Below are 12,543 nucleotides of genomic sequence, written 5' to 3'. Positions count from 1 at the left end.
TGAGACTGTTGGGTAAGGATGCTGGCTTGATGTAACCCAATTTGGGTTGAAAATCGTTATCTAGTTGGGTTAAAACAACCCAGCGCTGGGTACGTCTCTTTTTGACCCAGCGCTGGGTTGCCAAAATAACCCAAATTGGGTTGTTTTTAACCCAGCATTTTTTAGAGTGTAAAGACAGTTCATGTTTTTTTTTTTGTTTTTTTTTACAATATTGCAGTATTGATTGTGAATGATTTATCCGTGCACATCATTATTTTTTGTTAAATTCCTACTCCCTCATAATCTTGAATCAAAATAACTTTCCCTCCCTCTTGCAGCAACTCTTATCTTCTCTTAAGAAGTGTTTACTGGCGTTAGGGAGGGCCAACCTGTCACTCACATGAGATCCACCAATAACAAACCAATTCCCCTTGGTTAAAATCAAGTCTCGCCCTACATTTTGTCTTGTTCAAGAAGCCATTTCACCTTGATGTAGTATGTCACAATAGGCAAAAACAGACTATCACAACATCAGTTTAATGCTAACATTGACCCAGTAGACGGTAGACCATCTCTATCAAACTATTAGATATAGAAGCTACAAACCAGCTAACATGTTCCAAAAACATCTGGACCAATTTACAGGTGACATATTATGCCTGTTTTCACAAGATGTAATATAAATCTATGGTGTCCAGAGGATGTGTCTGAAATTTTAGCTCAAAATACTCCCAGGATAATTTATTATAGTTTTTTTTGGGTGTGAGCAAAAACGCTTGTGTTTGTCCCCTTTAAATGCAAATGAGCTGCTGCTCCCCGCCCCCGTTCAGAAGACGGCCGATCCAGAGCCGTTAAATATGTTTTTCAACGGCTCTGGGGCCTCATTTATAACCGTTGCGTACGCACAAAACAGGCCCTGAGGCGTACGCCACTTCTGATGCATAAGTTGTGATTTATAAAAACAAACTTTACGGGGAAATTTGCGCACCTGCATGCAAACTCTGACCCATGCCTACGAACGTTTTGGAGATGGAGCAGCTTGGCCACACCGATGTTGAGCTGGAGTTAAATGTCTTTTTGGTCACTTTTAGACAGAAAATCTAAAGAAAATGTAACATATACAGAAAGATAATTCAAATATAATTTCACTCACCAAGCCTATCACTTGAAGCAAATATCCATCCTTTCTTAAATGTCTGCGCCAGTTGGGCCGTTTAGTGAAACTGACGCAAATAACAGTTTATATAAATAAAATAATGATTTAAACTATGTTTTACTTCTGATATAAACATTTAGATTAAATATGCCATTCAAATTAATGGAGTTAAACACTTAAACATGAAATCATTACTGAGAAGCTACAAAAAAAAAATTATATTCAATAGAAATATTTGTTGTGGATGCAATGTTTTTGGTCACTTTTCCTGTGGTGTGCTGTGTTTTAATGTTTTAACCACGGAGATAATTGCTTATCATGATAAATAATACCAGATTGTCTGGGTAAATAGTTTCGTGCAAGGTGCAAATAATGCCCAAGGCCTGTCTGTTTGAACCATTAAAAATATAAATCAATTACAAATACAATTCGTGTACAAAAGGCTAAGCTTTAATGACGCTGGTGCCCTCTGCTGGACATTTAATTTGTTGCACTTTAGGATATTATTTCTGAATCACCTGACTATCATTCCTGTAATTTTATTGGGTTAGATCGGGAGAACTGAATGTCAATCAAAATGTGTTCATGCCCAGACATGTAATGTTGCTAAATCTCGCGGCAGTTTTGTAGTAATCTCCGTGCTGATCTGGTCCGATTTCTAGCGGATTTTTGCTCATACTGTGTGCGTAGTGCGTACATCTTAAAAGTAAGTAGTTAAATACTCTTGTATATATTGGTAGATTTAGTTGCTGCTACGTGATATTGCAATTCTAAAAGTTTGTTTATTCCTTTGAGGTAGTCAATGCACACATAAGCTCGATCGCACATTCATTTCAGCATAAAACATGCTGAATTAGACTTTGAATGTTACTTTTTGAATATTATGTGATGTAATATTATGTGATAGTTTATTTAAAGTTGTAGCCTATAAACCTGAGGTAAATGCACAGCTGCTGGACTTGTATAATATGTCCTTATCTTTATGCTATTGCATTACTTTTATTTTGTCCAGTACTGTTTCTGCCTCATTGTATACTGTATATTCATTATTGTTATTATTGTTCATTTATAGAACCACACCCATACTGATGTATGAAGCAAAAGACAACAGTAAAGAACTTTATTATGGACATGGAACAATTAAGTGATTTATTGTTCTGAGCAATCTGTAGCGGTTGTCATCTAGTTTAAGATCCGCACCTCAACAACTTTCATACAATTCGGCCAGTTGAAAAGATTGAGAAAAACTTTCTCTGAAATGTATTTTACACTATTTTATTTATGTATTCAAAAACAAGGCAAGGATAGGTAACTACATGATTTTTATTAATGTAATGTGTCTTGTACCGTTAAACGTTATCACGTGGATGAATAATCAAATGCAAATGATATGCAGATGAGGATCTGCATAGTAAAACTAGGCGTTGTAAGCTCCAAATATGGTTATTTCGGGGTGGAGACGCATGTGCGCACAATCTTCCGCTGACTGGGATTTATAAAGTGAATTCTGCGCAGGTTCTGGCGTACGAACGGTTTTATAAGTCTGAATATTTTTTGGCGTACGACATTTTTGGCTTTCGGGCGCACATACACTTTTAGTAAGGACCCTACGCACAGTTTTATAAATCAGCCCCCTGGGCCGATCCTTCACTTCTAACACATTGTTAGAACTACACTGTTGTCACTTGCGAAATGGCGGCGCTGTGCGCTTGCACGGAGGAAACGTGCAAATTAAAGGGATAGTTCACCCAAAAATGAAAATGAGCCCATGATTTATTCACCCTGAAGCCATTCTAGGTGTATATGACATTTTTCTTTCAGACGAATACAATCTGAGTTAGGCTATATTAAAAAAAATGTCCTGGCTCTTCCAAGCTTGATAATGAGAGTGAATGGCTGTTTGACTTTGGAAGTCCATTAAAGCTCATCTATTCATGATTAGAGTGCTTGACTGACACGGATCTGCGGGGGTTAATTAAGGTCTTCTGAAGTGAAGCGATGCGTTCGTGTAAAAAAAAAAAAAAATCCATATTTAAAACTTTATCGACTAAAATAACTAGCTTCTGGCAGAAGTCGAACGGCATGCAGCTCTGCGCAGACCGATCGGCGGCTGACTTGAAGCTGTGCATGCCGGTTAGAAATTTTGTCCGACTTGATACAGCGCCAACGCCACGTGACTGTGACGTATGCCATCAAAGTACTGCGAGAGCGATTCGAGAGTAGCCGGAGAACTCAGCCAGCGCAGCTTCTCAAGAGCGGCTGCAATGGGCTGCACGAGGGCTGATGACGACACAGCTGTTCCACGATTGGCCGGATTCACCGCATGACAACGATCACGTGTGTTTCGTGTTTATTCGAACACCTTTAGTTCCTCTAAAGCTCACAAATCATTTTTTTATAACAGTAAACACTATTTTCATGTAGTTGCGATGTTATATTGTGTCATGTTTATCAAATTAAAACTGATTAAAAAACGTAGACTCATCTGTGTATTATTTGGCAAATATTGCATTTATTTCACTTCAGCTGTGGTAAAGTATGCAAACACCACGTGAGCGGTCACTACGAGAACCAGAAAGTGTCCGACTTCACGTCTCCATTTGCAGCTCCTCCCCGCCTGCACGTGGCTACTCTCGCCGATCGGTTACATCCAGCCGCAGCCGATGTCGAACACACCAGAGCCCGTCTACGGAGAGCCTTGACACTTCCTATTAGCCCCATTGTATCGATCTTGGTTGCAGTTCCATTAGAATTCCACTGGAGGTGATCGCGGGCGAGTGCAGACTGAATGGGGGTCTATGGGGCTAGACGGCTAAATTTTTCTCTTTCACCCGATTGCCGTTGAGAAATCTCCGATTTTATTGTAGGTTTTGCAAGTTCAACATGGGTTATAGATGAAAATTTTATGAACGAGTACTTATGTCCTTTCGATTTCTTACAGGTTGAGTTGTTGTTGCCCATAACACGCTAGCATTCTGCTAATGAACGCTGATTGGTCAGTGAAGGACTGATTACGACCAGAGATACCGCTTGATGGCATCGTGGCATCCGAAGCGGGACCAGAAACAAACAAAACAAAAACTCTTCTAGCACGTGTATTTACCTGTGTCAGCTGTGTTGTCGATGCCTCGAGAGAAAAGAAAGTGCAGAGCGCGAAAGCACCAAAGCGACTGAAGGATTGCCGTAAAGCAGTATCTCTGGTCGTACGATATGTATGACATCATTGACATTTTTAAAAGACTTTTTAAAGCAAATAAGTGACTCTAAAAAATCTAACACCCAGCAGTGTGTAATTTCTTTGCATCTCCTTTCGAATACAACATTCAAATTACTAGACAAAAAATTATATCCTGAGAAAAGTGGATTTTGATGGGTATCGCGCCATAGACCTCCATTCATTCTGCACTCGTCTGCGAGCGCCCCCGCATGGACAGAGACGTGTTACTGCAGCCAGTCCAGAAACCGGACGTAACCAGAGAGTGCCAATTCTCTTCCTATTAGACATTCTCTGAACACACCTAACAACACTTGAACCTGACGCACAACGTAATAATGGACGCCTCTCGCGGTTCAAACAAACAGGGCTGGGCAATCGCATTCGTCATAAACCTACGTTGTGAGTCAAGTGCGGCCGATGGACCGTTGGCTGAACGTCAGTCTGTGCTTGTTTTCTCACAACCTTGATCTGAAAAAAAAATAGATTATTTTAGACAATAGTTATTTATTTATATTTATACTTATTTATAGTTTTATATATTTATTTTTAGATTTATATATTTCCCCTCTATATTATTTTGAAATCTTGCAGATTCAGTTTTGGAACTATATTACTGTTAATTATTAGTTGTATAGTTGTATACTGTGACTTCACAGTAATTATGCCGCCGTATTACTGTGATTTAGCAGTAAGCAGCTGTAGAATTACTGTATTTAACTGTGAAATTAGTTAGTGTCTATGTATTACTGTAATTTAGCAATAAGCAGCTGTAGAATTAATGTACATAACTGTGAATGTCTATCTATTACTGTGATTTAGCATAAATGATGGACCAAACAAAACTGATAAAAACAGTGATTTAACTTTTATTTTTTAGAAGTAAAATACAATTTAATTACAGGAATAAAACACTGGGAAACAGGAATGTGTGTCAAAAGAGAAAGAAGGAGAGAGAGAAGAGAGAGTGATGGAGAGAGAGGGAAGAAAGACAAAAAGGTGGGAAAAGAGAGGGTTGCAGGTGTCTCGCTCCTTCCCTTGCAGCTGGCACCTGCATAGTGTGGGTTCTGTCCACTATATACAAAAGATAAGAAAGACAAAAAGTTTAAGTTACTCTGTGGTGGACTGGCTCCCTGTAAGTATGGTACTCGCATTGTAACACTAATCCTAAAATGTCTACAATTTAAGTAATTTCAACTATTCAAAAAATCATGTGAATAGTACTATATCAATTAATATTAAATCAACAAACCAGAGGACTCTAATCACTCCTGTTACTTTTACTCAGTCCTATTATTTTTCACATGAGTAACAGGATGAGACACGGCCATCTTCTAACCGTATACATACTGGGAACTATATTCTCAGAAGGCGAAGCACTGCTACTTGGGCGGAGTGATTTACTCCAACTCTGAGCGAACTCTCTGCTCCTCACCACTGGGCTCCTCAGGTGCTGCGAGCAAATCACTCCGCCCAAGTAGCAGTGCTTCGCCTTCTGAGAATATAGTTCCCAGTATGTATACGGTTAGAAGATGGCCGTGTCTCATGTGACCTTGTTATTTGTTCACGCTGTGACTATACAAATCCCAACATGTAAATAGGAAAATGTTGGCGTTATTTTGTCACTTATTGGGAGCAGTATGCTAGCTGGAGCTGTTTACCTCCAGTGTTTGTGCTAAGCTAGGCTAGCAGTGGGTGCGTCAGACAGAATTACGGCACGCACGGAGATGAGAAGGGTGTGTATGGACTTATCTAACTCTGGGGGATACGGTGAATAAGCTAAAGTCCCAAAAAGTCGGCATGTTCCTTTAACACAGATACAGTGTTTCGTTAGTCTGTTCTGAAGTTGGAACACAGCTTACATTAGATTGACATCCATTCAAAGTCAATGAGCTTCCTGATCAGAGTGCAGACTTGCTGGTTCATGTGACCTATCTGCCTCTTAGACTTTGTGCCCGTCTCTGAGTTGATGCCCAAGAAGCACCTATAAACAAAAAGACAGAGAAGAAAGCTGTTAGTTTAATTCAAGTGGGATGAAAAATGTACAGAGTCAAACTAAAGTTAGCTCAGTTTTAACAAGGTGACATTACTGTAATTCAGAAAAAAACTATTTTCATGGAACTGAACTGAAAAACATTTCCATCACAAACACAGTTAAGAATAGACCTTTAACAAAGTAGAGGTGTGTGATGTACCCAGGCAAAGCATTCGCACACAACAATTTACATAATTTACATGTACTGTTTGCAGAGGATGGAGTAACAGCCTGTTGCCTGTCCATCTCCCTATGGCTGTTTCTGCTTGTACTCTTCCTCCAAGAATTATTACCCGTTCACAGAAAAAATGGCTCCTAATATCTCCGCATGTCGACCTGTTTTTACTGTAGAATAGCAAAGCTAACAAAGCTCCACTAATTCTGTGATAAACACATTTAATTTCTTATATCTTTTTAACAATAAAAGCATCCAGTTGTTTTCTAGTTGTTTCTGACTTAAAAAAGCTTTGTCTCTGGTCTAATCTGGTCTGATCTCCAGCACAGACACACAAGTTAAGTCTGCAACACACCACTTGTTTGAGGGGGAGAAAGGGGGGTCATCACCGTTCGGCTGCTGTGGTCCTGAGCTGATTGCAAAAGACAATACATCCAAACATTCCTTGTTTAACCCACCAAATAAAAAGCAAGCCCTCAAGTACAATATTAATGTAGATATTACCTTTGGATAAATTTACAGAGTACAAGCAGCATCTTCAGCATACTTAAAATGTAGTAGCTGGAAAAAATAGCAGCCAGACCAGTTGTAAAGTCAAGGTGAGGTCCCATGACCACTTGACCCTCCAACGACAGCATCCATGCCCTTGGTTTCATTATGTCACCTGAAACAAAACCAGATACACTCATCATGGACAATTTAAACTTTTTTAAGACCAAGTCATTCAATTGGGGAGTGATAGCAGGTCGTTTATGTTGACTTCAGGGAGAGAGACAACTTTTTGTTTACATTAAGATCCTTTAAATGAAATTAAAGGAACACTCCACCGTTTTTTCATATTAAACTATGTTATTCCCTTAACTAAGACGAGTTGATACATACCTCTCTCGTCTCAGTGCGTGCACTCAATCGCTCTGGCACGCGGCGACACTTTGATAGCACTTAGCTTAGCCCAGTTCATTCATTAGGATCCAAACAGAGATGAAGTTAGAAGTGACCAAACACCTTCACGTTTTCCCTATTTAAATACAGTTACACGAGTAGTTACACAACCAAGTATGGTGACACAAAATAAAACGTGGCGCTTTTCTAAGCAGGTAAAAAGGATAACTATAATGTATGGCGGAATAGCACTTGGGAGCACTTCGACTCGGCGCTGTAATATCATCACTCCTGAAAAATCCTCTCCCCCTCTCCCTCTCACTTCTGTCATTAGAACCAACGTGACTTTTTACTGCGCCGAGTCGAAGTGTTCCCAAGTGCTATTCCACCATACATTATAGTTATCCTTTTTACCTGCTTAGAAAAGTGCCCCGTTTTATTTTGTGTCACCATACTTGGTCGTGTAACTACTCGTGTAACTGTATTTAAATAGGGAAAATGTGAAGGTGTTTGGTCGCTTCTAACTTCATCTCTGTTTGGATCCTAATGAATTAACTGGGCTAAGCTAAGTGCTATCAAAGTGTCGCCGCGCGCCAGAGAGATTGAGTGCACGCACTGAGACGAGAGAGATATTTATCAACTCGTCTTAGTTAAGGGAATAACATAGTTTAATATGAAAAAAACGGTGGAGTGTTGCTTTACATGAGCATCATACTCAGTCAGAACACTACTCACTCTCAGGTTATCTTTTTAACAGAATATTTTTGTATATAAAGGGACTATATGGAACTTTGTTTGTGGTGCTCAAAGTGCTAAAAAAACATATTTGAAAAATAATGTGTCTTTCCAGAAATCATGACCTGGTTTACTTAAGATAATCCAGACCTTATTGTGAGCAGTTTCATGTAGGAACTATCGGTTGAAAGAAAATAGTTACTACATGAAACTGCTCACAACAAATCTGTGGATGACTTGACAAAATACATTCAAAATAAGGAAGACATCAACATTACCTTGAACAATCAAGCGAGGGGTGCTTGGTAGCATCACAGTCCCTTCTACATCAGTGGCTGTGGAACAAGGCTGCAAAAATAAGAGTAGAATAAGATTCAACTGTTAATAATCTGTACCTATAGTAGCTATAGTCAATTTGCGAACAAATCTTCCCTTGGCCCCCATTGATTTATCTTATATTAGGCAGTACACATTTGGTAAAGTTTAGAATGTGATCATGACAATGTGACTGGTTTCTTTGGACTGATGAGCAGTTGGCACCTGTATGAATGGTGAAGTGAAGTGTGAAGCGCTTTGTGTGGTCAGAAAACTAGAAAGATGCAATATAAGTACAGTCCTATTACCATTTACAAAAAACAATAGGCCTAATGCTTATGTTAATGTGAGAGTGAAATATACTTACATCAACTTCAAGCACAATAGCATCCTTGGGCTCTTTGAAGTACGCCATCAGAAGGAGAAGAATGCATGTAGCCTTGTCCGAAGCCTCCGGTTCAAAACAAGCCAAAACATCTTTCACGCCTTGATGACAGTTGACTTCTTGGCAGAACTTCAGAATGGTGTTGAATTTGTTCTCCAGGGCCTCTCGAAACTTCACGAGGATGGAGACATCGGTCAGAAGAGTAAAGTGGGAACATATACCTAAAGATAATGGAGTAGAAGTGCTGCTGAATCTTTGTTGTAATTATATACAGGTGCTCTTTAGATGCTTCAGGTACATTGTGTGTGTTGCATGGGTGGAATATAGCCTCAAAAACGAGTGAGTGGATTTTTGCCAGTATAGGCTCCTTGTTCTCACTCTGCTGTTCAAACAACTTATAACAGTGAATTTTGCATAAAAGGACCCCTTTAACTAATTATTGTAACAAAACAAAAGAAAGATATTGTGGACAATGACCCTGAAGAAAGACCTGTGTTTGTCGCAACCCGTTAGTCTGTTACATACATACTGCCATGTAAAATAAGGGAATTTTTATAGCTTTGGATTGTTTTTGAAAGAGATGTGCATTTTACATTTCAGATGATTGAGACTATACTCCACCCATGCAATGAGCCATGTGCTTCACAAGATGGAATAGGGAAAAAACCTCTTGGTGAAAAGAGAAAAGGCCATTCCTCCAGTCCTTAACAACTGCAATGGCTGGCGCAGGTACACTATTAAGATAGCGTCGCTGGATGATATAGGTCTTCTCCATCAGAGGTTCAGCTGTCTCAGAACCACTCATGCCTTCCTCTGAGTAGATGTTAAGGAGATGACTTTTGATGCCATCTAATGATTCCTCAGTTTCGCCAAATGGAACTTCCACAGGACCACCTTACACAGCCGTACTGATCTACAGGGCCTCTTGTCATGCCTCTGCCTTCATCTGGTACCTGACTGTGCGTCCTCTCTCTGCGTCGTCTCGCTAGAGTATTGTTCCTGGTTTTATATTCCAGCCTAGTTTTTATTTGCTGCAGAAAAGAATGACAACCATCTCCAAGGATGTCTCCATTTTTTGCAACGTCAGCAAAACATTTCGGATGGCTCCTTACAATGCTTCGAGCAATGTTGTGACACATTGTTCTGTTTGGGTTAGGGTCATGATCCAACATCTGATCAACCACTGCCCTAACCATATCTTTTCTATCGCTTGGTGATGGTCTTGTTCTATTTATTAGTGCCTTTCGAATAGCTGCTGGCATCCTATCCCAGTTGACCAGGAAGGCTACATGCCATGGTCTGCCAAGCGGCAAGGATGGAGACGAAATGGTGTCTTGAGTGCATGGGAAGTTGGAAGAAGTGTTTAAGGAGCTGGGGACAACGGTTGGAGTGACATGAACCAGTTCCAGTTTAACTATTGCGAGTCCTACAAATAAGAGAACAGATTATTACATGAAGGGAGAGAGAAAGTACTCCATCTGTGTTTGATTATCGCTCTGAATCCGATCTGAATGTAGTCTTTGACAAAAAATGTATTTTCAGATTTTTGCTGATGTTTTTTTTTATGAAACTTAGCAGCGAAATCCTCAATTCCCTAAAACTCCACTAATATTTCCTTTGTCCACTAATAATTTTTGACACACACCTTTGTTTTGATTCATTTAATTTATTATTCATAAAGATTAAATTTGAAAATTAACTTTAGTATTTATTGTTATTTGTTGTATAATCGCTAATAAAAAAAATACTTTGGCCAAGAAATTGTTTAATTTGGGCAAGTAGATTTCTAACCCAATTGACCAACCGAGTAGATGCTATATTCATGCTATATTTACACTTATGTAATGCTGCCTTTCTTCAAAAATGTTTTTTTAACTTAATTTTATGCATTATATTTTTTACTTTATTTTTATTCTATTCAATTTTATTCAACTTTAGATTATTCAACTTTTCAATGGGAAAGTATCAAAAATATAGTTACCTTTAAAGCCATTCAGTAACTTTCGACACTGAATAGGTCGAAGGTATTTCTCTATATCTTTTTCTTGAACCAAAGCAAGGTCTTCCTTGTTTTCCACACCAAGCTCTTGCAACCCATACAGCAGTGAAGTCAGAGTTTCTTCAGAGAGACCAGGTATGAATGACAGCACCACTTCTTTCATCATTACTTCATCCATTTTCTAAAAAGAGAGTTTGAGCAGACATACAAACAATTCCATTTGTCAAATTACTATACACAATGTTCAAGCTTTATTACTGCAACAGACTGTACCTAAAAGAGTGGAACTATTTATAACTCATCATTATATATAATTCAATCATTCCTGACCAAACTAAAAGTTTCCAAGTTTACTGCACTTTTCAGTCACACTGAAGTGTGACTGTGACAGTACAAACAAATGATGTTTACTCACACTTTACTGTTACATGTACAAGTTGTCCAACATTTCCACAACAGATATCAAAGAACACTATCCCTTTCCACTATATACTAACTGGGGGAATACAATTAAACTATTTACCTGTATAGAAAAACACATTTAGTAAGCAAAAAATTGTCTCGAGTAATTGACAAAAGGAAGGTATGAATTGAATCTGGATGTAATGAACTAGGATAATTAAGAAACAAATAACAGTTTAGACAAAATATACTATTGAAATAGTTGGATTTAATACAGACAGGGATGGTATCAGTTTATTTTTTTCTTTATCATTTGTTTTTTACCACACCTAAAAACCACCAGCTCTGGGCATCTAAACTTTAACTGTGTGATGAATTATAAAATAATGACTTTAAGCTTAAACAAGCTTAAAATATGAACAGTTTTACAATAATTTTTTTTTCTTTTTTTTTTTTTTCTTTAATCACGGTGATGAGAACATGTACTACAGAACATTTGGTAGTAAAGCAGAACCTGTGCCATAGCTTAAAAAAAAAATATATATTAAAAGGAACACCCAATATGTTTACATCTTGAGTGTGCATTTCTACCTGCTTGCTCCACTCGTCACATCAATACCTCTGTCACGTGCCAGTTCAAACTGCCTCTGGAAAAGAATGGTGGAGAGCAATTAGTGATATATCATACACTTTGTATGATGGAAGAGGATAATAGTCAAGCAAATCCTTTTGCTCGACGCGAACATAATCCTCTTGGGCTGTTCCTAATTCACAATAGACTCCCATGTCGCTCAGCTTCACAAAAGTATGTTTCTGAGTCACAAACTGCACAGACTCATTAAGAGCAATGATAAGATTAATCTTTCCAACAGAAAGTTCTCCATCAGTACTCTCAAGCAAAACACACATCCCCTTTCGGTATACTGTGCCTTTCACTGTGACTTCATTTCAAGCTACTGCAGACTGTGACTCAAAATTTTGACCAGCTACTGATGCCCTGATCCTGTCGTTGTAATCACTCACATAAAACTCTGTACCCTTATCAACATGCACATCTGAAGGAAAGAGTCTGCCTGCACTCAGGTAGGCTTGCAATAGTTGGTGTCTTTCTGCAAGAGTTTTGCAAAGATTCTTAAAGTTGTGCAATTTCCTAGCACACTGCTTGAAGAAGGTGTGTTTGCTCTCGAACCGTAACGTCCACAGGCGTATAAGTGGGCCAAAGTGAAGAATCAGCTCTGGGTAATGGCACAAATAGTGATGCTTTGG

The 12,543-nt window shown here is 38.7% G+C and overlaps 1 pseudogene across 1 annotated transcript; it reads right to left on the bottom strand.

Annotated features, from left to right (window-relative positions):
* Positions 1-5,259: 5,259 nt before the first annotated feature.
* Positions 5,260-12,184, bottom strand: LOC309478394 (annotated as a pseudogene). The gene is made up of 8 exons (XR_014211686.1): positions 11,869-12,184; positions 10,858-11,056; positions 9,544-10,302; positions 8,859-9,097; positions 8,455-8,524; positions 7,064-7,223; positions 6,212-6,333; positions 5,260-5,423 (listed from the first exon to the last, which is right to left on the bottom strand). The product of XR_014211686.1 is annotated as an uncharacterized misc_RNA (transcript).
* Between the last annotated feature and the right edge of the window lie 359 nt (positions 12,185-12,543).

The sequence above is a fragment of the Leuciscus leuciscus genome (genome assembly GCF_965113295.1).
Source record: "Leuciscus leuciscus genome assembly, chromosome: 16".
Classification (NCBI taxonomy): Eukaryota; Metazoa; Chordata; class Actinopteri; order Cypriniformes; family Leuciscidae; genus Leuciscus; species Leuciscus leuciscus.
This window is presented reverse-complemented; position numbering and strand designations above follow the sequence as displayed.